Raw genomic sequence first — 25,618 nt, 5'->3', positions numbered from 1 at the left:
TGGGTCTGCCCCCGCTCACGGCGCGTGTAGCCTCCCTGTCCACACTGCTCGGACTCTAGGTTGTTCCGCCGGGAACAATCCGAGGCTGGCCCTGGGCTGCATGCACCTCCCAGGTCCAAGCCGCTCAGGTTCAGGCGCTCGGGTAGTCCTCAGAGGCGCAGACTCAGTTGGGCCTGCGTTTTGTGCTCTTCCCAGGTCCGAGCGCCAATTTGCTCTTCCCAGGTGAGCGCCAATGCTGCGACTTATCGCCTCCCCGCCACTCGGTTATCTGGATGTAAAACCGGCGCACCTTCTCAGGCAGATGTTGACCGTCCAGACCCCCAAGAAGTTTTAGTTAGCAAAGAAGCCTGCTTACAATTTTATAGATAATGTCTCTCTGGGGCTGCGATTGCCTCCTTCCGGCTCTGGCTGCCTGTCACCGGGGGGGCGGGGGGGGGGGGGAAGGTCTGCAGCCGGCTATCTCTGTTCAGTCCTTTGTTCCGTGTGCGGGCCTGGCGGTCTTAGGTTAGGGCTGGCTTTTCGCGTGGTAGGTATCCCACAGTCTGGTTTGCTAGCCCAAATTATTTCACTCAGATAGCGCTCAGGGTATTCAGGCCAGATTCTTACTCTCAGCGATGCAGCCCACGCCGCGCCTCCCTGCCCAGCCCCGGTTTGCTAATGGCGGATGCAGGCGTATCTCTAGTTCTAACTGTTGCTTCCTGACCTGCATACAGGTTTCTCAGGCAGCAAGTAAGGTGGTCTGGTATTCACATCTCTTGAAGAATTTTCCAGTTTGTTGTGATCCACACAATCAAAGGCTTTAGCATAGCCAATGAAGCAGAAGTAGATGTTCTTCTGGAATTCCTTGCTTTTTCTATGATCCAACGGATGTTGGCAATTTGTTCTCTGGTTCCTCTGCCTTTTCTAAATCCAGCTTTTATATCTGAATGTTCTCGGTTCACATACTATTTGAAGCCTAGCTTGAAGGATTTTGAGCATGACCTTGCTAGCATGTGAAATGAGTGCAATTGTGCAGTAGTTTGAACATTATTTGGCATTTCCTTTCTTTGGGATTGGAATGACAACTGACCTTTTCCAGTCCTGTGGCCACTGCTGAGTTTTCCAAATTTGCTGGCATATTGAGTGCAGCACTTTAACAGCATCATCTTTTGAAGTTTGAAATAGCTCAGCTGGAATTCAATCAGCTCCACTAGCTTTGTTCGTGGCAATGCTTCCCAAGGCCCACTTGACTTCATACTCCAGGATGTTATCTGGACCATTAAGATCTTTTTTGTACAATTCTTCTGTGTATTCTTGCCACCTCATCTTAATCCCTTCTGCTTCTGTTAGGTGCATACTGTTTCTGTCCTTTATTGTGCCCATCTTTCCATGAAATATTCCCTTGATATTTTCAGTTTTCTTGAAGAGATCTCTTGTCTTTCCCATTCTATACTGTTCCTCTATTTCTTTGCATTGTTCACTTAAGAAGGCTTTCTTATCTCTCCTTGCTATTCTCTGGAGCTCTGCGTTCAGATGGGTATATCTTTCCTTTTCTCCTTTACCTCTCACTTCTCTTCTTTTCTCAACTATTTGTAATGCCTCCCCATACAACCATTTTGCCTTGTTGCATTTGTTTTTCTGGGGACAGTTTTGGTCACCACTTCCTGTACAATCATACATATACCCCAATGTTCATAGCAGCACTATTTACAATATCCAAGACATGGAAGCAATTCAAATGCCAATTAAGAGATGACTGGATGAAGAAGATGTGGAACATATAACCATAAAAATGAAATGCTGCCATTTGAAGCAATGTTGATAGGCCTAGAGAATACTGTGCTTAGTGGAATAAGTCAGAGAAAGGCAAGTACTAAATGATATCAGTTACATGCGGAATCTATAAAATTAATACAAATGAATGCATGTACAAAACAGGAACACACTTATAGATAACAAATTTGGGTTACCAAAAGAGAAAGGGAAGTGGGGATGGACAAATTAGATGTATGAGATACAAACTACTATATAACCTATAATGTAATATAATCTGAAAAAATACTGAATCACTAAGCTGTATACCTGAGACTAACACAATATTTTAAATCAACTATACTTAAAATTAAAAAATCACTTTCACAAAAAAGTGGAGGAAAAAGGGACAGGGTTTTTTATAATTGGTTTTGGGGAAACTGGGTAGCCATTTGGCAAAAGGTAAAATTAGATTCATATCTCATACCATATAAGAATAAACTCCAAATGAATTAAGAACCTAAATGTAAAAAAAATGTACAAATACTAGAAGAACCAATGCATTTCAAGTCATCGTGGGAAATAATTTCTAACTATGGCCCAAAATCCAGAGACAGTAAGAGAAAAGATTGATACATTTGACTAGATTTAAAATGTATTCATGTGTATGGCAAAATACACTATAAAATCAAAAGACAAACTGGTAGAAAATATTTGCAACATATATCACAGACAAGGACTTTAAGATATAAAGCAGGAGCCAGCAAGTTTTTTCTGTAAAAAGCCCAGTAGTAAATATTTCTTATTTCGGTCTCTTTAACAATCAACTCTGCAGTTGCAGAGTGAAAGCTGCAGAGACAAAATGTAAATAAATGTCTGGCTGTGTTTCAATAAAACTTGATTTATAAAAACTGGTGATGGGGGGATGGGAGTAGGGGACTTCCCTTGGTGATCCAGTGGTTAAGAATCCGTCTTCCAGTGCAAGGGACACGGGTATGATCCCTGGTTGGGGAACTAAGATCTCACATGCTTCGAAGTTAACTAAGCCTGCATGCCACAACTACTAAGAGCCCACAACTTTAGAGCCCATGCTCCACAAGAAGAGAAGCCTACACACCATAACTAGAGAAGCACCCACATATCACAGCTAGAGAAAGCCCACATGCCACAATGAAGACCTAGAGCAGCGAAAATCTGAAAAAAGAAAGAAAAACATGAACAGACAATTCACAGAAAGAAAAGGAGGTGTAAGATGGTGACCAAACATATTTTCAAAGTTCAAACTTATAATTAGAAAAATGCACATTAAAATAACACTGAGATGCCATTTCACATTTGTCAGAATGGTAACAATTAAAAATATGACAAGTTGGTGAGGCTGTGAGGAAACGAGCATTCTAGTATATTTCTGGTGGGAATACAAACTGGTTCAATCCTTCTGGTGAGAAATTGGGCATTATCTAACTAAACTACCTTTATTCTTACCTCATGAATCAGTAATCCCACATCTAGAAATTTACCCTGAAGATCTCCAACAAAAGGAAGATTATGAATGGATATGGAGAGATTTCATACTGTTAAATGAAAAAAGCAGAGCTTTAAAGACTATCTAGAGTGTGCTACCCTTCATAAAAAGAAGAGAATATAAGAAGACACACATGTTCTTGCAAAAGAAATACTGGAGGATAAACTAAAAACTAAAGAGCTCACTTATCAATAGGGGATGGGAAAGGGCTAGTAGGAACAAGGAGGTGAATGATCTTTCTCTGAATATACCTTTTGGTGTAGCTCTGACTCATGGAACCATACTGTTTCACATATCCCAAACAAATAAAAATTAAAATTAACTACAATGTGGGGGTGAATCTTAAATGGCAAACTACCGAATCAGCCTACCTATATTTAAAATGAATAGTATAAAAATAAAATATCTTTATATTAAAAAGTAATCTAAAAATACACGCCCCCCCCCCAAAAAAAATAGTACAACACTAAAGAGGATGGGAAAGAAAATAAATTAGTCTAAGTATTCCAGGTATCAGTAGAGGGCACTAGAAAGACACTGACTTCTCTTCCTGGTTCTGGTGTGCTGCTCTCACCAGGCTCTTGCAGCACCCATGGCTTCTGCAACGCATCCCTAGGTGGACAGCAACACCCAGTAGCCATGAGCATGTGGCACATTCCATAAACATCTTCCCCCATCATCTCAGAAGGCAGATTTCCATCAAGCCCTGTCAATCAGTTGAGCAAACTTCTCTGCCATCCAGTGGGCCATGGTCATGCCCTTTCTAATGAGATCAGATTTCTAAGCCGGGGTGGAGAGATGTGAAATGGCCTCTTTTGCAAGTGCTTAATCTCAGCACTAAGGACAAAAGCTATTACCCATAGTTGCTATTCTTTGAAGTTCTCTTTACCACTTACTAGCCAATCTCCCATTACTCCAATTCCCCGTTATAGTTCAGTTCAGTTCAGTTCAGTCGCTCAGTCGTGTCTGACACTTTGCAACCCCATGAATCGCAGCACGCCAGGCCTCCCTGTCCATCACCAACTCCCGGAGTTCACTCAAACTCACGTCCATCGAGTTGGTGATGCCATCCAGCCATCTCATCCTCTGTCATCCCCTTCTCCTCCTGCCCCCAATCCCTCCCAGCATCAGAGGCTTTTCCAATGAGTCAACTCTTCGCATGAGGTGGCCAAAGTACTGGAGTTTCAGCTTTAGCATCATTCCTTCCAAAGAAATCCCAGGGCTGATCTCCCTCAGAATGGACTGGTTGGATCTCCTTGCAGTCCAAGGGACTCTCAAGAGTCTTCTCCAACACCACAGTTCAAAAGCATCAATTCTTCGGCACTCAGCCTTCTTCACAGTCCAACTCTCACATCCATACATGACCACAGGAAAAACCATAGCCTTGACTAGACAGACCTTTGTTGGCAAAGTAATGTCTCTGCTTTTGAATATGCTATCTAGGTTGGTCATAACTTTCCTTCCAAGGAGCAAGCGTCTTTTAATTTCATGGCTGCAGTCACCATCTGCAGTGATTTTGGAGCCCAAAAAGATAAAGTCTGACACTGTTCCACTGTTTACCCATCTATTTCCCATGAAGTGGTGGGACCAGATGCCATGATCTTCGTTTTCTGAATGTTGAGCTTTAAGCCAACTTTTTTCACTCTCCTCTTTTACTTTCATCAAGAGGCTTTTTAGTTCCTCTTCCCGTTCAGCCACAAGGGTGGTGTCATCTGCATATCTGAGGTTATTGATATTTCTCCCAGCAATCTTGATTCCAGCTTGTGCTTCTTCCAGCCCAGCGTTTCTCATGATGTACTCTGCATATAAGTTAAATAAGTGGGGTGACAATATACAGCCTTGACATACTCTTTTTCCTATTTGGAACCAGTCTGTTGTTCCATGTCCAGTTCTAACTGTTGCTTCTTGACCTGCATATAGGTTTCTCAAGAGGCAAGTCAGGTGGTCTGGTATTCCCATCTCTTTCAGAATTTTCCACAGTTTATTGTGATACACACAGTCAAAGGCTTTGGCATAGTCAATAAAGCAGAAATAGATGCTTTTCTGGAACTCTCTTGCTTTTTCGATGATCCAGCAGATGTTGGAAATTTGATCTCTGGTTCCTCTGCCTTTTCTAAAACCAGCTTGAACTTCTGGAAGTTCAAGGTTCACTTACTGCTGAAGCCTGGCTTGGAGAATTTTGAGCATTACTTTACTAGCATGTGAGATGAGTGCAATTGTGCGGTAGTTTGAGCAATCTTTGGCATTGCCTTTCTTTGGGATTGGAATGAAAACTGACCTTTGCCAGTCCTGTGGCCACTGCTGAGTTTCCAAATTTGCTGGCATATTGAGTGCAGCACTTTAACAGCATCATCTTTAAGGATTTGAAATAGCTCAGCTGGAATCCCATCACCTCCCCTCGCTTTGTTTGTAGTAGTGCTTTCTACGGCCCACTTGACTTCACATTCCAGGATGTGTGGCTCTAGGTCAGTGATCACACCATCGTGATTATCTGGGTCGTGAAGATCTTTTTTGTACAGTTCTTCTGTGTATTCTTGCCATCTCTTCTTAATATCTTCTGCTTTTGTTAGGTCCATACCATTTCTGTCCTTTATCAAGCCCATCTTTGCATGAAATGTTCCCTTGGTATCTCTAATTTTCTTGAAGAGATCTCTAGTCTTTTCCATTCTGTTTTCCTCTATTTCTTTGCATCGATCGCTGAGGAAGGCTTTCTTATCTCTTCTTGCTATTCTTTGGAACTCTGCATTCAGATGCTTATATCTTTCCTTTTCTCCTTTGCTTTTCGCTTCTCTTCTTTTCACAGCTATTTGTAAGGCCTCCTCAGACAGCCATTTTGCTTTTTTGCATTTCTTTTCCATGGGGATGGTCTTGATCCCTGTCTCCTGTACAATGTCACGAACCTCTGTCCATAGTTCATCAGGCACTCTATCAGATCTAGTCCCTTAAATCTATTTCTCACTTCCACTGTATAATCATAAGGGATTTGACTTAGGTCATACCTGGATGGTCTAGTGGTTTTCCCTACTTCAATTTAAGTCTGAATTTGGCAATAAGGAGTTCATGATCTGAGCCACAGTCAGCTCCCAGTCTTATTTTTGCTGACTGTATAGAGCTTCTCCATCTTTGGCTGCAAAGAATATAATCAATCTGATTTCAGTGTGGACCATCTGGTGATGTCCATGTATAGAGTCTTTTCTTGTGTTGTTGGAAGAGGGTGTTTGCTATGACCAGTGCATTCTCTTGGCAAAACTCTATTAGCCTTTGCCCTGCTTCATTCCATATTCCAAGGCCAAATTTGCCTGTTACTCCAGGTGTTTCTTGACTTCCTACTTTTGCATTCCAGTCCCCTGTAATGAAAAGGACATCTTTTTTGGGTGTTAGTTCTAAAAGGTCTTGTAGGTCTTCATAGAACCGTTCAACTTCAGCTTCTTCAGCATTACTGGTTGGGGCATAGACTTGGATTACTATGATATTGAATGGTTTGCCTTGGAAACGAACAGAGATCATTCTTTTGTTTTTGAGATTGCATTCAAGTACTGCATTTCGGACTCTTTTGTTGACTGTGATGGCTACTCCATTTCTTCCAAGGGATTCCTGCCCACAGTAGTAGATATAATGATCATCTGAGTTAAATTCACCCATTTCAGTCTAGGTTCGCTGATTCCTAGAATGTCGATGTTCACTCTTGCCATCTCCTGTTTGACCACTTCCAATTTGCCTTGATTCATGGACCTAACATTCCAGGTTCCTATGCAATATTGCTCTTTATAGCATCAGACCTTGCTTCTATCACCAGTCACATCCACAGCTGGGTATTGTTTTTGCTTTGGCTCCATCCCTTCATTCTTTCTGGAGTTATTTCTCCACTGATCTCCAGTAGCATATTGGGCACCTACCGACCTGGGGAGTTCCTCTTTCAGTATCCTATCATTTGGCCTTTTCATACTGTTCATGGGGTTCTTGAGGCAAGAATACTGAAGTGGTTTGCCATTCCTTTCTCCAGTGGACCACATTCTGTCAGACCTCCCCACCATGACCTGCCCACCTTGGGTGGCCTCACACGGCATGGCTTAGTTTCATTGAGTTAGACAAGGCTGTGGTCCTAGTGTGATTAGATTGACTAGTTTTCTGTGATTATGTTTTCAGTGTGTCTGCCCTCTCATGCCCTCTTGCAACACCTACCGTCTTACTTGGGTTTCTCTTACCTTGGACATGGGGTATCTCTTCACGGCTGCTCCAGCAAAGCACAGCTGCTGCTCCTTACCTTGGACGAGGGGTATCTCCTTACTGCCACCCCTCCTGACCTTGAACGTGGAATAGCCCCTCTCAGCCTTCCTGCACCCTCGCAGCCACTGCTCCTTGGACGTGGGGTTGCTCTGTTATAGTTAGTTACTTGTATTAAATATGCTCTCTACAAACTACTGCATGCTTTCTCTTAATTGGGCTCTAAGAATACATTAGGTAACATTGGAAACAGGAAAACAAGATTCTCAGTAAACTGACTTAGTGCCCAGAACTGGTTTCTCAATACCATTCTCCAATAACAGGAATTAGGGCCTTTTGGGGAAGTGGTTGAGTCCAGGATTGGAGGAGGGAAACTGCAAGATGAACCTGAAACATTTTGTGGTGCCAAGAAGTAAGAACATACTCAATGCAGAGGACAAGGGTTTGATCCCTGATCTGGGAAGATCCCATATGCCTTGGAGCAACTAAGCCCATGCACCACAGCTACTGAGCCTGCACTCCAGAGCCCACGAGCTGCAGCTACTGAGCTCGCATGCCCTAGACCCTGTGCTCTGCAGCAAGATAAGCCACTGAAAGGAGGAGCCCACGCACCGCAACTACAGAGTAGCCACCACTTGCCACAGCTAGAGAAAGCCAGCATGCACCAAAGAAGACCAGTGCAGCAAAAAATAATAAATAAGTAGTTTTAAAAAACTACTCAAAAGACACAGGGCGACTTGAGGGCACAGCAGGGGGAAGGAGAGGGTGGGATGAATTGAGAGAGTAGCATCAAAACATTCATTACCATATGTAAAATAGATAACTAGTAGAAATTTACTGTATAACACAGGGAGCTCAACCCAGTGCTCTGTGACAGCCTAGAGTGGTGGGATGGAGTAGGAGGTGGGAGGGAGTTTCAAGAGGGAAGGAATACGTGTATACTTATGGTTGATTCATGCTGTTGTATGGCAGAAACTAATACAACATTGTAAAGCAATTATCCTCCAATTAAAAATAAAATTAAAAAAATACCTCAGGGCATGTCAAAAAGATACAGGAGCCAACTTAGAGAAGCTCCTAATGACAAAAACTGGAAATTTGAGCAACAAAATATACAATTATTGTATTGGATTATAACCCATAAAATAAATATAAATATCCAAAAGTCCATACTGATATGAATACATGATTAAATAAATTAGTAAATGGGAAAGATGAGACAAATTATTTGGAGAATTTCAAATAATATGTGTATATACTCTCCCTTCCAAGAGGTGGTAGTTAAAATCTTCTCTTCATCCCTGGGGTTTGGAGGGTGCATGTGTTTAGCAACTTGCTTTCTCCTAAGAATAGAGTATAGAATGGGGATGGGGAGAAATTTTACAGTGGAGAAATCTGGCAAATATATACTAGGGAATTGATCAAGATTAACATTATTGTTGATAAGTCACATTGATAGCATGTACCACTGATAGGAAGTGATGAGAATGGTACTTCACTTCTGTGGTATTTCTCCTAAAATCTCAAACCCTAGTCTGGTCATGAAGAAAATGTCAAATAAAACCAATTGAAGAATGCTCAGTCCACCTGACCATTACTCCTCAAAACTGTCAAGGTCATCACAAACAAGGAAAGTTTGAGGAACTGTCACAGTCTAGGAGAAGTCAAAAGGACATGATGAATAAATGTAATGTGGTGTCCTGGATGAGATACTGGGGCAGAAAAAGGACATTAAAGCCGGGAAATGCAAATACAGTGTGTAGTTTAGTTAATATTATTGGTAATGTACCAGTGTTGGTTCCTTAGTTGTGACAAACATACCACAGCAATGCAGGATGTTAACAATAGGGAAAACTGGATGAAGAGTATATGGGAACTCTCTGTAGTATCTTTAAAACTGTTTTGAAAAATAAATCTAAAGCTATCATAGATTTTTAAAGTTTATTTAAACAATAAAAAACGACACAGGAGCCAACCTGAAGGAGCTCCCAATGGACACAGCTGAAACAATTTGAGCAACACAATAAGTGATGCTACTTCAGTAGTCCCTGCCTTGTCAATAGGGATTGTGTCCCAAGATCGCCAGTGGATGCCTGAAACCACAGATAGTATGGGACGTTAAACATACTATTTTTCCCTATACATACATACATGCATATGATATAGTTTAATTTATAAATTAGGCACAGTAAGAGAATAGCCCAACTGTTAGCATTACTATGGCAGAAAGTGAAGAAGAACTAAAAAGCCTCTTGATGAAAGTGAAAGTGGAGAGTGAAAAAGTTGGCTTAAAGCTCAACATTCAGAAAACGAAGATCATGGCATCTGGTCCCACCACTTCATGGGAAATAGATGGGGAAACAGTGGAAACAGTGTCAGACTTTATTTTTCTGGGCTCCAAAATCACTGCAGATGGTGATTGCAGCCGTGAAATTAAAAGACGCTTACTCCTTGGAAGGAAAGTTATGACCAACCTAGACAGCATATTCAAAAGCAGAGACATTACTTTGCCAACAAAGGTCCAGCTAGTCAAGGCTGTGGTTTTTCCTGTGGTCATGGATGGATGTGAGAGTTGGACTGTGAAGAAGGCTGAGCACCGAAGAGTTGATGCTTTTGAACTGTGGTGTTGGAGAAGACTCTTGAGAGTCCCTTGGACTGCAAGGAGATCCAACCAGTCCATTCTGAAGGAGATCAGCCCTGGGATTTCTTTGGAAGGAATGATGCTAAAGCTGAAACTCCAGTACTTTGGCCACCTCATGCGAAGAGTTGACTCATTGGAAAAGCCTCTGATGCTGGGAGGGATTGGGGGCAGGAGGAGAAGGGGACGACAGAGGATGAGATGGCTGGATGGCAGCACTGACTCGATGGACGTGAGTCTGAGTGACCTCCGGGAGTTGGTGATGGACAGGGAGGCCTGGCGTGCTGCGATTCATGGGGTTGCAAAGACTCAGACACGACTGAGTGACTGAACTGAACTGACTGAATATGCCATTGTATGGATGTATCACAGTTTGTTTATCCATACACCAGTTGATGGATATTTGGACTGTTTCCTAATTTTCCCTATTGTAAATGAATCTAAGATTTACTGGATGTATTATAACTCCACCATTAACTTCTCTCTTGTGTTATAGATGGTCAAGGAGGGAAAACAGGAAGCCCAAAGTCACTGAAAGGGAAAGAAAAGTGCAACTTGGAAAGGAGTGTGATTGTGAAGCTTGTCATGGTCCTTGTAGCTAATAGAGGGGAGCTAGAAAGATAAACAAAAAATAAGCAACAGGTATAAATTTTTTTTTTTACCAACTTCAGGATAACAGAGTGAGAGCTTTCCAGAGCAAGTCCCCCCAGCAAGGTACCAAAGTGAAGGTATTTCTGGACCCCACAAAGCAGGGCTTTTCTCTGATATATTTTGGGTAGGTTGGACAGAGAGAGATCCTAGGTCCAGTTTCTTGTTCAGCTGATGAGACTAGAAAAAGTTAGGAAATGGCAAAGGGGCAGACGACCTAGCCATGAGCATTCCAGGTCTCAATTAGGGCATAATCATGTTCAGTCTTTCCCAGGGCTTATGGGGCATAGCTGTTGGAATTACAACTAGGAAGAGAGAAAACACTTAGAGCAATTCACTCTAACTGGCCACAAGTGAATGTAGTGTCCACATTCTGCTATGATAAATATGTCATCCCTGTTGCACATATTATGAAAACTTCTTGTGACAACCCTGTTTTCCATGGTCCAGGACACTCATAAGTCTCCTATAGAAGGAAATCTGCTGGATACCTGCTGAGCACCTAAAAGAGACTTTGGAAGGGAGATTCTGCTGAATCTTGGCATTTCGTCTAGGCAAAACCAGCTAGGAAAGTAATAGGCAGAAAACACTTTCCAACCTATGCACCATATAGTTTATTCCCCACTATATCCCCAAGGGATAGATATTTTTATTATTGTTTTACTGATGATAAAACTATAGCTTAGAGAGCTTAGATTAACGTGCCTGAATTCACATAAATTCTACGGTAGAACCAAATGTCTCTACATGCTGGGGTGCTACTTGAAGGTGCTCAGTAGAGACAGCTAGTCTGAGCTGTCCCCCATCATCCTAGCCAAGTACAAGTGATAGCTGAGAGCAGCAATGTGTGATGTACAGTAGATTTCTTTTCTTTTTCCCTAGTAGTACTGTCAACTTTTGCCTTGTATGTTTTAAGACTATTTTTTTTCATTTTAAAAAATTTTTATTGTAGTTGATTTACACTGTGTTACTTTCTGCTGTCCAACAAAGTGACTCAGTTCTATGTATATATTCATAATCTTAAATATTCTTTTTCATATTCTTTTCCATTATGGTTTATCACAGGATATTGAATATAGTTCCCTGTGCTATACAGTAGGACCTTGTTGTTTACCCATCCCATATATAATTGTTTGTATCTGCTAATCCAAAACTCTCAATACTATCCTATCCCACCCCCCTTCCCCTTGGCAAACACGAGATATTACATATTAATTCATATGATTTTAGAATTAAAAGTTCTTAGTGAACTGAACTCTTTATCACTATGCAGTTATTCTCTTTATTTTTAGTATTTTTGGCCTTAAACTCTGTATTGTCTGATATTAATATAACCTCACCCCTTTGACTTTCCACCTTTTCTGTCCTTATGTTTTAGATGTCTTTATAAACAGATGGTAACTTGCATTTTTTTATTCCAGTGACAATATTTAATATTTTAGCTGGTGAATTTATTCTATTACATTTATTATGATTGTTAACATTATGGGATTTATTTCTACTATCCTATTACATGCTTTCTATTTGTCCTAGTTTTTCTATTTTTGTTTCTTTTTCTTGCTTTCTAGCCCTTTTTTTAAGAACAAAGTTTTTTGTTCTCAATTTTCTATCATTCTATTTTCTATATTCTGACTTGTAAGTTATATATGTCTCTTCTTCTAAGGGCTGTTTGAGCTTTTAAGCATCCATAACCATGTAAATATCTGTGAATATTTTACCTATATCAAAATGGTACAAAAGACTAGAACATTTTAAATCCAAGCATGATTTTTCACCTGTTTACAAAGGGCACAATAAAAACATAAATTCCCAGAAACATTGAAAGTTAAAAGAATGGGAAAAGTAAGCATGGTTAAAATGGCAGGTTTTATATTATGTATATTTTACCACAATAGAAAAGAAGGGAGATATGCCAAATAAATAATAACAAAAAAGTTGATATGATTATATGGATACTAGACAAAATAGACATTAAGGGCAAAAAGAAATGCTCTCTTTCCTGACTGTCTCCAATTTCTGTCCTTCCACTTTCTAACCCACTCCAATCAAGATTTCGTCCCTATCACTACTGAATCTGCCTTTGACAAAGTCGCCAATGACCTTCACAATGTTCAATCCAATGCTAATTCCTCATCTTACCTGACCTAGCATCATTTGTTAAAGTTGATCGTTGTCTTATTGAAACATATTATCACTGCTTTCCTAGATACGATTTTCTTATTTCTCCACTCTCAGTCTTCCTTTGCATGTTACTCCTCAAGCTGTAAAAGTTGCAGTACCTCAGGGCTCAGTCCCCAGACCTCTTTTCTTTCCTATCTATACTCATTCTCTAGGTGATTAACAGCTAGTCTCATGGCTTTAAGTACCATTTATAGGTTCAAGACCCTCAAATTTATATCTATAGCTTTATCTCTACATCCAGACTCGTGGAAAACTGTACACAGACATTCTCCACTTTAGATGCTATATAGGCATGTTTGATTTAACATGTTAACAACCAAACTCCTTTCTCCTTACTGCTGCCATCCATGCCTGGTACTCCCACAGCCTTTCCCGCTAAGGAACTAGAAACTTTGATATTCTAATTTGCTCATGTCAGAAGTACTTAGCCTCTAATTGTGTCATTTTTTACTTACTTTTTCTCTCACATACTACATCCAACCCATCAGAAAATATTGTCAAGAGTTCTATCTTGAAAATATATCCAGAATCTAACAACTGCTGCCACCCTAGTGCAAATCACTATTATTTCTCACCTGGATTTCATAACAGCCTCCCAACGGGTCTTCCTGCTTCTGCCCTCATCTCTCTACAGTCAATTCTAATCATAATAGCCATAATGGTCCTTTTAAAACATAAGTGATATTATCGATATCTCTGCTCAGAACCCTCTAATGGATCCCCACCTCATTGAAAGTAAAAGGCAAAGTTCTTATAGTGGCTTATGAGGACTTATATAATCAGGACGTGCTACATCTCTGATTTTACCTCTTTCCACCCTTGGCTTTATTTGCTCAACTTCAGGCTCACTGTCCTCTTTGCAATTGCTGTAACACCCCACATGCAGCTTCAGAAACTTTTCTCTCTCAATTCACTTTGATCTCTTCAGACCCCTTACCTGGGAGGTTTTTCTTGCCCATCCTCTACAGAATATAAACCTCAGCCTCCCCACTCTTTATCTCCTTCTGCATGCTCTTTCCCTGCACTTAATGATTTATCATCCACCTTCTCCCACCCCACCCTAACCCTGCCAACTATAATGTAAGCACCATGAGGGGGAGATGAATGAAAGAAAATTCATTGTTAGTTCAAAAAGATTTGCTACATAAGCATAAGAGGAACAATTAACCAGAAAGAAATTAAATGTCTAAATTTTTTTGTACTTAGTAAAACTGCCTCAGGGAACAAGAAAAACATGCCAAGATTACAAGGGGAATTTAACAATCCATAATCAAAAGAGAAGATTTCAACATATGTCTAGCAGTAAGTGACAGATTGAAATAAAAATTCAGTGGTACACATTATACTTGAAAACACATTTAACAAGCACAAACAGACATATTTATGAAAATTTGTACTAAAATTATAGAATATACATTTTCAATCAAGTATGCATAATTTTTATTTAAAAAATCCTGCGCTGGGGTTTCATTCAGCTGTGATAAACACAATCCTACACATGAAATGATGATCTAAACCAAAAGCAAGTTTATTTATATCATGTCAGAAGAAGTCCAGAAATAGGCAGTCTGGGATTGATGTAGCCACTCAAAGATAGCATTGTGGAACCAAGATAATGTATTTTTTGTAACTCCATCTTTGGCTTATAGTTTTAACCCTTGTTATGGACCTAATGTTTATGTCCTCCCAAAAGTCATATATTGAAACTCTACCTCCCAATGTGATGGTATTTGGAAGTGGGGCCTTTGGGAAGTAATTGGGGTTAGATGAAGTCATAGGGTGGAGCACTCATGAATAGGATTAGTGGTCTTATAAATATCACAAGAGAGTTTGCTTCTTCTGCTCTACTCTCAGCCATGTGGGGATACAGCTAGAGGTTAACAGTATGCACCCCAGAAGAGGGCCCTCACTAAAACCCAATGTACTGGCATCCTGATCTCAGACTTCTAGCTTCCAAAACTGTGAGAAATAAATATCTGGTTTTTGTAAGCCACTCAGTTAATGGTATTTTGTTACACTGCCTGAGCAAATGGAGATAATCCTTATGGCTATAAATGGCTCCTCCAGCCCTAGGCATTGTACCTACTCTTCTGACAAGAACAATGGGAAGAGACAAAGAGAAAAATGTGAAGAGAATAAGCCTAACGACAGGCTCCCCTTTTTAAGAGTTTCTTTGAAGCACAACCAGTGATATGTGCCAAGATTCATGTCCATTGAGTCAGTGATGCTATTTAACCATCTCATCCTCTGCCACCCCCTTCTGCTTTTGCCTTCAATCTTTCCTAGCATCAGAGACTTTTCCAATGAGTTGGCTCTTCCCATCAGGTGGCCAAAGTATTGGAGCTTCAGCTTCAGCAACAGTCCTTCCAATGAATATTCAGGGTTGATTTACTTTAGGATTGACTGGTTTGATCTCCTTGCTGTCCAAGGGACTCTCAAGAGTCTTCTCCAGTACCACAGTTCGAAAGCATCAGTTCTTCAGTGCTCAGCCTTCTTTATGGTCCAACTCTCACATCTGTACATGACTACTGGAAAAACCATAGCTTTGACTATATGGACCTTTGTTGGCAAAGTAATGTCTCTGCTTTTTAATACACTGTCTAGGTTTGTCATAGCTTTTCTTCCAAGGAGCAAGCGTCTTTTAATTTCATGGCTGCAGTCACCATCCACAGTGATTTCAGAGCCCAAGAAAACAAAGTCTGTCACTATTTCCACTTTTTCCCCTTCTATTTGCCTTGAAGTGATGAGACTAGATGCCATGATCTTAGTTTTTAGAATGTTGAGTTTTAAGCCAGCTTTTTCACTCTCCTCTTTCACCCTCAATCAGGAGGCTCTATACTTCCTCTTCACTTTTTGCAACTAAACTGGTATTGTCTGCATATCTAAAAGTGAAAGTGAAAGTGCTAGTCACCCAGCCATGTCCAAGTCTTTGCGACCCCATGGACTGTAGTTCACCAGGCTCCTCTGTCCATTGACTTCTCCAGGCAAGAATACTAGAGTGGGTTGCCTTTCTCTTCTCCAGGGGATCTTCCTGACTCAGGGATTGAACCTGGGTCCCCTGCATTGCTGGCAGATTCTTTACCATCTAAGCCACAAGTTGTTGATATTTCTCCTGGAAATCTTGATTCCAGCTTGTGAGTCATCCAGCCTGCATTTCACATGATGTGCTCTGCATACAAGTTAAATAAGCAGGGTGACAATATATAGCCTTGTCGTACTCCTTTCCCAATTTTGAACCAGTCAGTTTTTCTATGTAAGGTCCTAACTTGCTTTTTGACCCACATACAGGTTTCTTATGAGACAGGTAAGGTGGTCTGGTATTCCCATCTCTTTAAGAATTTTCCACAGTGTGTTGTGATCCACACAGTCAAAGGCTTTAGCATAGTCAATGAAGCAGAAGTAGATATTTTACTGGAATTCCCTTGCTTTCTCTGTGATCCAGTGAATGTTGGCAATTTGATCTCTGGTTCCTCTGCCTTTTCTAAATCCAGCTTGCATATCTGGAAGTTCTTGGTTCATGTTGAAGCCTAGCTGGAAGGATTTTGAGCATAGCCTTACTAGCATGTGAAATGAGTGCAATTGTCCTGCAGTCTGAACATTCCTTGGCACTGACTTTCTTTGGGATTGGAATAAAAATTGACCTTTTCCAGTCCTGTGGCCACTGCTGAGTTTTCTAAATTGCTGAAATATTGGGAGTAGCACTTTAAACAGCATCATCTTTTAGGATTTTAAATAGCTGAGCTAGAATTCCATCATCTCCACTAGCTTTGTTTGTAGTAATGCTTTCTAAGGCCTGCTTGACTTCACGCTCCAGATGTCTGGCTCTAGGTTAGTAATCACACCATCATGGTTATCTGGGTCATTAAGACCTTTTTGTATAGTTCTTCTGTGTGTTCTTGCCACCTCATCTTAATCTCTTCCGCTTCTGTTAGGTCCTTACCGTTTCTGTCCTTTACATGAAATGTTCCCTTGATATCTCCAGTTTTCTTGAAGAGATCTCTAGTCTTTCCTGTTCTGTTCTTTTCCTCTATTTCTTTGAATTGTTCATGGAAGAAGGCCTTCTTATCTCTCCTTTCTCTTCTCTGGAACTCTGCATTCAGTTGGGTATGTCTTTCCTTTCTCCCTTTCCTTTCACTTCTCTTCTTTCCTTAGCTATTTGTAAAGTCTCTCAGACAACCAGTTTGCCTTGCATTTCTTTTTCTTGGCGATGGTTTTGGTCACCATCTCCTGTACAATGTTACGGACCTCCATCCATAGTTCTTCAGGCACTCTGTCTACCAGATCTAATCCATTGAATCTATTTGTCACCTCCACTGTATAATCATGTGGGATTTGATTTAAGTCATATCTGAATGGTCTAGTATATGACTAAATTATGCCTATTTTCCATTAGAACACATTTATAATTTTGATTAGCAGGAATTCAGCAGACTAGATAATAATAAGAGATCAGGAAGCATATAATTCCACTATATTAAACCTATGGTCATTGAAATGAAATAAAATTTATATTTTAAGGCAGAACAAGAAAAAAAATTAAACATAAATTCTCTGTTTGGACCTCTCCCCTCCCTCCCTAATGTGCAGTCTGCACATTAACCAGAGCTCCTCAAAGATGGGAGTGCCTGCTCAACCATAAAGATCATTTTTTTTTTTCTTCTGACTCCAACAGTGTAACTTCTTAGAAGAATACCATTCTTTCCCAGCTCTGTAGGGGGTCATGTTGACTTGCTGCTCACTTTATATGTGCTCACCTGGACTATATATCCTTGATGAACTTTATATAAAATATCAGTATGTCATTTTGATGTACAATCTTTTGTCTCAAAAATGTGTATGACTGTGCCTTTGACTTCTAACAGCTTTCTGAGAATCTGTTTCCCTGGTTATAATCCTCAGTTTAGCTCAAATAAAATTCCATTTTTTTTCTTCTTAACTGGATAGTTAATTGAATTTTTGTTGACAAACTGCATGTCCAGGATTCTAAATAACTCTTTTTATATTATCCACAAACAAACATTGTTCAGCAATAATCTGAAATATTTCACTTTATGAAGTCAAATGATTGCTATTTTATGTTTGTACAAAAACTATTTTTAAAAAAATCATTTGACAAAGTCAAATTTTCAAATGAGTTTACTGGTGGGTTTTTTAAAGAAATTTTTGATGGATTGCTAATTTTCTCATAGTGCTTAGTTTCAAACTCAACTAACAAAAACAGAAATAAAACTAACACAAAGAAGTTATTTGTGTATAACCATTGCAGACGACAAAGTAACAAAAAAAGAAACAAATTACAATTCATTTGTAAGGCCATAAATTGAGATGTTGATATTATCTACAATTCATGTCTACCAAGGCATTTTCAGAACTTAAACTTGTTGAATAAATATTATAGAATATTTAAAGGGAAAAAGACAAGATTCTAAAATTAGTCTTCTCTGAATTAAAAATGTTCTTAAGATGGATATGAAAAGTCTCAACCAGATACCTGTAATAACAAGAATAACATTCATTCATTGGGAATTCCCTGGTGGTTCAGTGGTTAGGACTCCATGCTCTCACTACCAAGAGCAGGTTCAGTCCCTGGTCAGAGAACTAAAATCTCACAAGCTGCATGGTGCAGGGAAATAAAAAAAAAGAATAACATTCACCTTCTTTAGAACTTGCTTTTACTTTATGATACTAGGAGAATCATTTTAGAAGAAATCATCTTGGAAACCACTATTTTAAATTAAAGCCTTTAAATTCTCAGAACATATTAGAATATGACATTAATTCTTCTTCCAGTTGGTTACAGAAAAATAAAACCACAGAACTCTTCCTATTACCTAATCTAAGGTGACTGCTTAAGAAATAAGTAGTACAATATATAATATAAAATAGATAACTAATAAGGACTTACTTATAGCACAGGGAACTCTACTCAGTACTCTGTAGTAACCTATATGAGAAAAGAATTTTAAAAAGAGTGGATATATGTATATGTATAACTGACTCACTTTGTTGTACACCTGAAACTAACACAACCTTGTAAATCAACTATACTCCAATAGAATTTAAAAAGAGAAATTAGTATAGGAAGCTTAAAGTAGTATCTACTTTCCTTATGTAAGTATGAATATATTTTAACACCATCTGACTGAGCATTTCAATGTTTGAACTGCAGATATCCATTGAAAGGAGGCAATATTTTATCAGCTATGAGGGATATTAAAGGAGAAACACATTTTACCCCTAGAAGTGAGAAAAGTGTCAAACAGAAGTAACACGTGAATAAAAGACTAGTTCCTGAAATAAAGGCATGATATAAGGAGAAAAATAATGTTACTCATTTATTGATACTTCAAACTATTATCACCCATTGTCAGGAATAATGCAATATCTCTTCATTCTTATGTGTCATAATCATCACATATAAAAATACAGACACTGCGTGGTATTAAGCGTTTTTTGGAACTGATCAAGAGTCTATGTCACAGCATGCATAAGTTATTTCTATCAAAACTGTTAATTTATACTGGCACAAATTTTCATTAAGCATACTAATACTTTTTAAATGACGCAATAAAAAAAAAATCCAGTTTCAGGAAGGGAGAGACTTCTAGAATGGCTAAATGACAAGCTTGGCAAATCCTCTCCCCAAAAAGCAATTACAAAAGTGGAAAAAAATTGTCAAAAGACAACAAGTTAAAGACTCTGGACATTGACCAAAATTATACAACAAATTGAAAAGTGCTTATTCAAGAAAATCTACTTGAATCTCAGTAAGAATGATGAGAGTCTGTAGTGTTTTAACCTGGAACTGTTCCTGCCCCTTCTAGCTCCCAGACACAGAAGTATCGCTAGGAACAAAGAGTCCCTAAGAACAAGCAGCTAAGCTGCAGGAGGAGAGTGAGGAAAATTCTAGGCCCAGGGGCAATATCAAAAAACATCAGTGATCTCAGTGATTTACAATCAGGAAGGGTCAACATTATAGCTAGCTCAATACTGATTGGGGCAAGCAATAAACCAGCATGTCTGTCATAAATTTAACAGAGAGATCCAGGGAATGACACAGACACATTACCCCCTGATAAAAACCTTAATTATCAAGTGATCTAGAAGTACTGTACACACAAGCAAATAGGCATGCATCTTCAGGAGAAACTGGAGTTTGCTCTAGCAAGTTGAACATAAAACACTGTAACTGTAGAGAGTAAAAGCCAGGAGATACTTGGAAAATAGATGCACTTTTAATGTGTTCTCCCAAGCTACATAACAGATCCATCAGCAAAAGGTAGCTGCTGCCTTAGTGCCTCAAGGTGTCTAAGTATAATCTTTGACCAATCATTGACTGACAAATAATCTGTGCTGACCCAGGGACTATCCTAACAAGGTCAGACTTAAGTACATGAAAACAATGTTTATAAACACTGAGCAGAAATAAAAGCATCTAGACACTGAGGAAAACACTCTTCAGAATTACTCTGAGCAAGTCACAAATAAAACCATTCTGTAGAGGATGGGAGGATCAGAATACAGAGTTGTTAGAATATGTTATCTAAAATATCCTGTTTTCACACCTCCTGCAAAAAACAATAAAAATTATGAGACATGCAAGAAAACAGAGAAGTATGACTTATATACAGGAAAAAATTATTCAATAGAAGCTGTTTATGAAGGGGTCCAAAGCATCACTACGAACAAAGCTAGTGGAGGTGATGGAATTCCAGGGGAGCTATTTCAAATCCTGAAAGATGATGCTGTGAAAGTGCTGCACTCAATATGCCAGCAAATTTGGAAAACTCAGCAGTGGCCACAGGACTGGAAAAGGTTAGTTTTCATTCCAATCCCAAAGAAAGGGAATGCCAAAGAATGCTCAAACTACCGCACAATTGCACTCATCTCACACACTAGTAAAGTAATGCTCAAAATTCTCCAAGCCAGGCTTCAGCAATACGTGAACCGTGAACTTCCAGATGTTCAAGCTGGTTTTAGAAAAGGTAGAGGAACCAGAGATCAAATTGCCAACTTCTGCTGGATCATCAAAAAAGCAAGAGAGTTCCAGAAAAACATCTATTTCTGCTTTATTGACTATGCCAAAGCCTTTGACTGTGTGTATCACAATAAACTGTGGAAAATTCTGAAAGAGATGGGAATACCAGGCCACCTGACCTGACTCTTGAGAAACCTATATACAGATCAGGAAGCAACGGTTAGAACTGGACATGGAACAACAGACTGGTTCCAAATAGGAAAAGGAGTACGTCAAGGCTGAATATTGTCACCCTGCTTATTTAACTTATATGCAGAGTACATCATGAAAAACGCTGGACTGGAAGAAGCACAAGCTGGAATCAAGATTGCTGGGAGAAATATCAATAACCTCAGATATGCAGATGACACCACCCTTATGGCAGAAAGTGAAGAGGAACTAAAAAGCCTCTTGATGAAAGTGAAAGTGGAGAGTGAAAAAGTTGGCTTAAAGCTCAACATTCAGAAAACGGAGATCATGGCATCCGGTCCCACCACTTCATGGGAAATAGATGGGGAAACAGTGGAAACAGTGTCAGACTTTATTTTTCTGGGCTCCAAAATCACTACAGATGGTGACTGCAGCCATGAAATTAAAAGACACTTACTCCTTGGAAGGAAAGTTATGACCAACCTAGATAGCATATTCAAAAGCAGAGACATTACTTTGCCAGCAAAGTTTCGTCTAGTCAAGGCTATGGTTTTTCCTGTGGTCATGTATGGATGTGAGAGTTGGACTGTGAAGAAGGCTGAGTGCCAAAGAATTGATGCTTTTGAACTGTGGTGTTGGAGAAGATTCTTGAGAGTCCCTTGGACTGCAAGGAGATTCAACCAGTCCATTCTGAAGGAGATCAGCCCTGGGATTTCTTTGGAAGGAATGATGCTAAAGCTGAAACTCCAGTACTTTGGCCACCTCATGCGAAGAGTTGACTCATTGGAAAAGACTCTGATGCTAGGAGGGATTGGGGGCAGGAGGAGAAGGGGACGACAGAGGATGAGATGGCTGGATGGCATCACTGACTCGATGGACGTGAGTCTGAGTGACCTCTGGGAGTTGGTGATGGACAGGGAGGCTTGGCATGCTGCGATTCATGGGGTCGCAAAGAGTCAGACACGACTGAGCGACTGATCTGATCTAATCTGATGATGGCAACAATTTATCAAATAAATAATATCCATGAGGAAAGATAATTATTTTTTAAAGTACCAAATGAAAATTTTGGAGCTAAAAAGTACAACAATTGAAATGAAAATTTCACTGTAGGATCTCAACAGCAGACTTGACCTGGTAGAAAAATGAGTCAGTGAATTTGAAGATAGACCAAAGAAGAATGAAGAAAAATGAAGACAGCACCAGAGACCTATAGGACAACATCAAATGTACCAATATACGTACATCAGGAGTCTCAGAAAGAGAAGAGAATGAATAAGGAAGAAAAAATATTTGGAAAATTATGTCCACTAACTTTCTAAATTTGATGAAAAACATTAACCTACTCATCCAACAAGCTCAACAAACTCTAAGAAGGGAAAATCCAAACAGACCCACACCTTTTAAATACACCGTAGTTAAATTGCTGCAAGCGAAAAACCAGGAAACTGTCAAGAAAAAAACAATATCACAGAAAAAATGAACCACAATGAAATTAAAGCTAATGTCATCAGAAACAATGCAGGGCAGAAGGCAATCAAATAATATTAAAAATGCTGAAAGAAAAACACTGTCAATCAATAACTATATCAAGTTTTGTGCTTCAAAACAAAGGCAAAATATTATCTCTGCCTATTCATGCCACTGTAGTTTCAGGGAAAGTTGTATGGGAAGCCAGGAGTTTCATGCCTGCCCTGAAGTAATGAGGCTGCATCTCCTTATAATGCCAGAAGACACCTAGACACTCTACAAGGAACCTGGACTTCCACACCCAGCAGTAACAAAGATCCTACCCACGGGTGTCAGTGGAGGCCACATGGGAAGCAGCAATGAGACCCTCACCCCTTCCTAGCCAGGACAGTCTCTGCAGAGGCTTAGTGGTTAGTATTAACTCCCATCTCTACCCAGCAGTAATGAGGTACCCCCATCCAGAGTATCACCAGAGGCTATGGGGTAACTGGGACTTTGACCACAACCTGGTTGTAATGAAGTAATACTGCCTTTTTGATATCTGCATGGTGTCTCATACCATAATACAAAAAAGTGAAGGATGCAATAGAAAATCACTAGGAATACTAGGAATGAGGAAAATCTTAAGTTGAATGAAGAAAAATAATCAACAGATGCCACCATCAAGATGATACAGATGTTAAAACTGTCTGACAAGAATTTTAAAGCATCCACCATAAAAATGCTTCAATTATGAACACACTTGAAACAAGTGAAAGAAATACAGAATCTAAGCATAAGCAAAGAAACAAAAGATATAGATAAAAACAAATTTTATAATTGAAAAATATAGATTGTGGAGAAATTGAACCTCTTCTGGGTATTTATCCACATTAAATGTGTAAATTGTATCTCAATAAAACTATGACCAAAAAAGAAAAATACAATAACTGAATTAAAAAAAAAAAAAAAACTCAAGGGGCTCTCACCATCGCTGCTGAGGAGCAGAGCTGAGCCCATCAGATCAAGGAGCATGGTAACCGGGTGGGCTGGGTCTATGGTCACTCTGTGGGCTGCTCAGCTGGCTGGTGCTTTTTTATCAGGGCAAGCTGTGTCCCATGGCAGGGAAATTTTGGCAGAGCTCACACTATTTGCAATGGATTTTTGATAAACAAGATCTGTTGAAGGAACATCAAAAGGATTTAAAGTTTCTCTCAGTAAAAGAGTATTAAAAATTACAAATATTTTTTACAAATGTTATCCAAGCATTAGGTGAACATCCTAAATTAAGACAAATCATTGCCACTTCTACGGTCTATTTCAAGAGATTCTATGTAAGGTATTCTCTGAAAAGTATAGATCCTGTATTAATGGCTCCTATCTATGTGCTTTTGGCATCCAAATAGAGGAATTTGGAGTAGTCTCAAATACAAGATTGATTTCTGCTGCTACTTCTGTTTTGAAAACTAGATTTTCATATGCCTTTCCAAAGGAATTTCCTTATAGGATGAACCATATATTAGAATGCGAATTCTGTCTTTTAGAATTAATGGATTGTTGTTTGATAGTGTATCATCCTTATAGACCTTTGCTCCAGTATGTGCAGAACATGGGCCAAGAAGACATTTTGCTTCGCCTTGCATGGAGGATAGTGAACAATACCTACAGAAGGGATCTTTGCCTACTGTATCCTCCTTTCATGATAGTTTTAGCTTGCCTGCATGTAGCCTGTGTTCTACAGCAGAAAGATGCCAGACAGTGGTTTGCTAAGCTTTCTGTGGATATGGAGAAGATCTTGGAAATAATCAGGGTTATTTTAAAACTGTATGAGCAGTGGAAAAATTTTGATGAGAGAAAAGAGATGGCAACTATTCTTAGTAAGATACTGAAACCAAAACCTCCCCCAAACAGTGAAGGAGAACAGGGTCCAAATGGAAGTTAGAACTCTAGCTACAGCCAATCTTAAAACATTCTGAAGAATTTCATAGTGGACCAGTTGGAAATAAACCACTGGACAGATTTCAGTAATGTCTTCAATGGAACACAAATGAATAGCTTGTTTCTGTCAAGCATGTTGGGAAGTTATTTTATTTTTGCAAAATGTTTTTCTTACCTAATTTGATTCTAGTACATAATTGATTAAAATCTATTGTTTATGAAAGTTTGGAAAGGTTCTAAGGGGACCTACAGAGAGACATACATAGACTTTTGAAAATTAATAGCTTCTGATTAGTAAAATTTTTCTTAATTTGGATAATAGAGATCATAGCTTTTTGTTAAGCCAGAAAATATGAAACATAATTTGTTTAAAATTTTCTTTGGTCAATGAATGACCAAAAAAGGAAATAAGTCAAATATATGAGGATTTTTTTCCCTCTCCTTAAGTTAAACTTTAAAACTGTATTTAAGGAATCAAATCTTACAAAGTCCTGGAAAGTTTTGGTGGTGATGATGATAATTTCAGGAAAATTAATCAACTACATATGATTTTAAAATGTATTTTATTCACTAGTTTTGGTGTCTTTCCATGGAGGATACTAGCCCAGCCTAGCAGAAAAGTGCAATATGTACAGTGTACTTTGACATTTTAAAAGTTATACTCCATAACCATTTTGAAATGCTGGGCAAACAGTTTTAAAAATTGCATTTAATTCAGTTAATCAGGCATTTTGAAAGCTAACTGGAGAAAAACCGTAATATGGTTGAAATTTGATAGCATTTTAATGTTATTTTTACTGTGGAGTTTTTTATGTGATATACAAACCCTAGTTTATTTTTGTGTCTTAGTGTGGACTTATAGGGCTTCCTTGATAGTTCAGTTGGTAAAGAATCTGCCTGCAGTGCAGGAGACACCAGTTCGATTCCTGAGTCAGGAACAGATTTACTACAGGAATCCTGAGCTAGGAACACAATCAGGTTTCAGGCCAGTTAGATACTGGCTGTTTTTAATTCTCATCTGAGTGTAGGACGTCAGACTAAATGTTACATCAGTGGGACCTTGCTGTCTGTCAGTCAGTCAGTCAGTTCAGTTGCTCAGTCGTGTCCGACTCTTTGC

At 39.2% G+C, this 25,618-nt stretch overlaps 1 pseudogene; it reads left to right on the top strand.

The window, feature by feature from the left end:
- Window positions 1–450: 450 nt before the first annotated feature.
- Window positions 451–25,618, top strand: LOC132344316 (cyclin-C-like; annotated as a pseudogene).

The sequence above is a fragment of the Bos taurus genome, chromosome X (assembly GCF_002263795.3).
Source record: "Bos taurus isolate L1 Dominette 01449 registration number 42190680 breed Hereford chromosome X, ARS-UCD2.0, whole genome shotgun sequence".
Classification (NCBI taxonomy): Eukaryota; Metazoa; Chordata; class Mammalia; order Artiodactyla; family Bovidae; genus Bos; species Bos taurus.
Note: the sequence above shows the minus strand (reverse complement) of the source record. Positions and strands in the feature narration are given on the sequence as shown.